Raw genomic sequence first — 4,876 nt, 5'->3', positions numbered from 1 at the left:
CACACACACACTTTTTTTTTTCCCTTTTCATCATCAGCAAATAAAGATTAGCCAGGGAGATTACAGAAAGCGTTTTCGGGCTGCAGCTGATCTTTATTCCGAAGGCTTTGTGATGATATTGATGATGATGATGGTCAAGAGGACAGTTTGATTTTTGTGTTTGGAGCTAGTTATAAAGAATCAATATTATATCAAGGGGTAACTTTCGTGATAAAGGACTTTAGCCACTCCGGCTATTCATCATAAGTCTGTAGCAAGCAGATAGGTCAAAAGAAATTATATTGCACTAAAGAGTGAGTCTTCTTATCTCTCCCATACCAGGGGAATAAGGGGCCAGCCGATCGATACAGTAGCTGCCTTATACTTCTTGCAATTATCAATAGCTGATTTCGCCTTTTGAGGCCTGCATCTATTAATGCAAGCTAATAATAATCACTTGAGCCTCCCCATAGGCAGGGGAGTCAAAATTTTCAGCCCTGGCATTATTTATATAATCATACATGCTAAAGCACCGATGACCAGTCATATGCAGCCCAGATTCAAAGTTTGGTGATCAGGGGAGGACTTGCACAACATTTGTAGCCCCAGGCATGCAGATGATGACTGGGGTGTGTGTGTGTGTGTGTGTGTGTGTGTGTGTGTGTGTGTCTGTTGTGTAAAAAGCCATGGACTGCTTCACCGTGGTGCCTAAAGTGAAGCTGTAGTGAATATGCAGCAAGGCTCCACAGCACAGGGAGCAAAGCAGATTTAAATATGAAGCACATGGCTCCCTCCTATTAAAAGTATCTGGGCGCATTTATTTCAATGGCTTTGAATGCAAAAAAGTGATCAGAGCAGGGGCTGAGCAGAATCTGGTGTGGGCAGGGCTATGCACGGATTTAACTAGTTAACTTCAAGTGGAAGAGCAGAAGCTCAGATAAAACATCCCCTCCCCCCAGAAATCCCCCACAAGTAAAATTTTTGACTACATGTTTTCTAGAACACCCCCCCCACACACACACACACCCTGTAATAGGAAAGCAACATCTCTATAATTGGCACTTGACACGCGGTTTGTGTTGAGCCGTGGTGCACCAAGCACAGATTTCCTGTTGATGGAAACATTTATCATTGTGATTGCCCCAGAGTGGCAGGTGGTGTTATCAATTACCTCTTCTTACCAATAATAATATTAGTATGGTAATAACTTTGCTCTAGTGAGAACCAATTAGTGGTCACTTGTCACAGCATTAAAGACGCAAAATCATGCTGAATTTAACCCAAAGGACCTAAAACAAAAGTTGGGGGTGGGGGAAGGAACCAAGGGAAAGGGAAGCGATGGCAAGGGAGCGGGGAAGAGAGAAAACAAAAGCCCTAATAGCTGAATACCTATTTTGTGTGAAGGAGCTGGAGAAATAACCATACCATAAGGGAAATGTCAAGTCCAGCTATGTAAAACTGTCCTCTGTGGATCTAGAGCCAGGTATCTTCAGTAAACCGTGACTGTGAAGTCACAACCCAACTAGCCAACTCCCCTTGTCAAGTCCATCTTGCAGACAGGCTTTCTGTTTCATCTGAAGAAATGATACAAATTAATTCAAACACCTAATTATATGTTCCATTAATGTAAAATATACAGTATTAATTTGTAAATAATATCATTAAGCAGACAAAATAATAACGTGTCACCTCTTAAGACGAAAACAGCATCGCAGGGGGAGAGACAATTAACAAATTAGATTTAATTACAAGGGAGGAAAAAGCAACTTTTGGTTTTTGCAATAGTGCTTAGGTATTGCAATGTTTTAATAGACAGTGGTCATGCAGTAAGTGTGCATGTTCAGTGTGCCCAACTACAGTGGAGCATGGACCTCTTCTGTGTAGTAAACTGGGCACAGCCAGAGAGTCTGCTTCTTGCCTCATCTGTGAAAATACCCCACAACACCCTGTCACTTTGCAATAGACTGTTTTGATTAAGGCTTCAGATGCAAACTCTTTTCATTGAAATTTGCCACCCTGCATAAGAACAATGGAAGCTTTACCATAGAAGCCCAGGAGAGGGAGGGAGGGAGAAAATAGGTACGCAGGAAGCAACAAGCTTAAGTTTTCCAATTTTCCTTTTGAAAATTCCCCTCTCCTTGGTCTCAGTCTTTGTGATCCACTTGAGTGTGGCCCGTCTGCGGTGGAGGGCATCTGCCACACACACACTGCGTCCTTGTTTCTTTCCTCTACATCGCTGATATCTTCTCAACGAAATTCCAGCGAAGTCGGCCTCAAGGGAGTTAGGGAGCCTGCAACCTCAACCACATGGCTCACCCAGGCTTCAACACGACCCCACCATGGCAGACCACCCCGGCCTGGTCCCATGTGGAGACCTCAGCATCCGGCATCCTTACATACTAGCTGGAGAGATGGATCAGCAATGTCCACTTCTGCATGAGCCCCACCTGCTTCACCTTTCTTCTAACACCTACCAATGGAGCCACACCTCTGGAATCAGAGGGCTAGCTCCTTTTACAAGGGCCAGAGCAGGAGTCGCCTTCATTGGAGGGACTAGAAAGATCCTCCCAGAACCACACCTCATAGAAAATGCAAAGCAAGTCTTCCAATTAAACAGTTACACTGGGAAGAAGACCGGGGGCGAGCATGCGGGCTTGCTACAGATCAGGAGGGGTGGGCGAGAAGAGGATGGAAGAGGGCCTCAAGCAACAAGGGAAGGGTTGAGAGCTGCTTAAATAAAGTGACCTAAATGAAGAGTCCCTAAGGACCAGGTGGTTGTGGGATCCAGTGAGATCCATATTCCCTGAAAGACTTCAGACTTTGTGGGAACCCGCTTTTGATGCTCCCTTAAAGTGTGCTAGAAAAGGGGGAGGGATGGAGAGAGGGAAGGAAGGAAAAGCAAACCATAAAAGCCGCACCTTTAGCCAGTGGCTGAACACGGGACACAGATGACCTGCGAGGACGATCTTCCTGCCAAGTCGGTGCAACTTCTCCCAAACTCTTATTGGCCCTATACATTTTGCAAAAATTTTCATTTCACACATTATACCCGCCCCTGACACAACACTTCCATTTTTTTTTCCTCTCCTCACCCGTTTTGCATTGTTTTCTCTGTTCATTTTTCTATAGTAAAAGTCCTGCCCCGGTCGCCCCAAAGTCCTAGATGTAAACTTCTTGTCGCCAAACACCTCTGAACCAGGCACCTGTGCCCCCCCCCATATTCTGCAACCATTCAGAACTTCACCGCGTGATTACAGGTAGAGTGAGACATTTCATACCTATATCTTAACTGTAAACGTGCCACCCGTGTGCATAAGTGTGTGTGTGTGTTACAACAGAACTCACGGTTTCGAACATCTTTTATTTGCTTTTATTTTTTTCCACTTAAATAAGTATACCCTCCACCAAAAGGAAAAACAAACCAACCTTAAGGAATTTTTTTTTTCCGTAAGTGGCTCTTGGGGCTGTTTGGAGGCGACTCCAACCTGTGCGCGTCCTTCCTCCGCACAGTTCTCTTGCGCTCTTCCCGGAGTCTAAAGCTGTTGCTTCGTGGAACTTAGACTAGCGGGGGAATGCAGTGTGGGAACCCCAAGCCTAGAACAGAAAGTCGGCTTTCCAAGATCCTGGATAGTTAGATAGTTTGGGGTCCTGTGGAGGGGGCAGAAGATTCCATCAGTAGGCAGTCAGTTCCCTCAGCCCTGCGGGAAGTTCGCAAGTCGCTGGGCATTGGGGCTGAAGGGTCGCCGTCTTACTTTCCCACCCTCCACCTATAAAACAAACCAGGGTAAACTCCGGGAGGCCATCTGAGCCAAGCTTCGGACAGTTGGCTACTTGCACAGGCAAAAATAAGAAATTTAAGAAGAAAAAATTAACACACATGCAGGGGAGAAGGGCACTGGAGAGGCTGCGGCGAGGCCTGGGGCACATCCTGGTGGCAGCTCCAGGATGGAGGACGCACGCGGGCGCGTGCGCTGGGTGTTGTAGGAGAGCGCGCGAGTGTGCGCGCGGGAGCGAGGCGGCGTTCGCGTGACCGCGGGAGTGGGGTGGGGGGGGGCCGGGGGGAGCGCGCCTCGCCAGCTGTCCTAGGGTGCCCGGCTGGCGTAGAGATGCATGATCCCCTCACCTGGCCCCCACGTTATCCCCGAAATCCCGACAACACGCGGCAGGCTCGCTGGACTTTCGTCGACTTGGAACTTTGAGTCGCATTCGTTGCCCACTCTGTAGACCAGGACAGTAGGCGCTGGGGCCACGGAGCCGGCAGGAACGAGAAGGGGGGAGCGATACCTAGGCCCCGCTGTCCCCTCCCTCCCCTAGACTTAAAAAACCGTCCGCGGTGGGGATGCCCTGGCAGGCGGGCGCGGAGCCGTGAAGCCCTGGTGGTGGCAGCGGGCGGGGCAGGCGCTCGGGAGTCGGTGGGGACCGGAGGTGGGGGGAGCGGGGGACAGCAGAGGGGAGGAGAACGCAGGGAGGGGAGGAGCCGCGCGGCCCGCGCCGCTTCCGAACCGGAAAGTTGCTCTTGCCGAAGTCCAGCCACCCCACCGTGCGCACTCTGCTCCGGCCGCAAGCCTCCGAGCCTGGCGGGTTGCCGGAGGACCCGGCGAAGTGGACAGGAGCCGGGAGAGAAAGTCCGGAGAAAGGGGCACCTGAGCCGGAGCGGGCTGGGCGAGCCGAGCGGCGCGGAGAGTCGCTTCCCCAGGACCAGAAGCGGTCGGCCGGCCCGGAGCGCAGGCGGTGCGGCGCCCGAGCGGCCCGGGCGAGACAAAGGCGCCGGGCCGGAGCCCTGCCCGCGGCCGCTCGCTCCGGGAGGGGCGGCCCGGCGGCGGCGGCGAGGGGGGGGGGTGCGCGGCGCGGGCGGCGGCGCAGACACTCTATAAAGGGGCGAGCCCGGCGCGCTGGC

The sequence above is a fragment of the Mus caroli genome, chromosome 18 (assembly GCF_900094665.2).
Source record: "Mus caroli chromosome 18, CAROLI_EIJ_v1.1, whole genome shotgun sequence".
Lineage (NCBI taxonomy): Eukaryota > Metazoa > Chordata > Mammalia > Rodentia > Muridae > Mus > Mus caroli.
Note: the sequence above shows the minus strand (reverse complement) of the source record.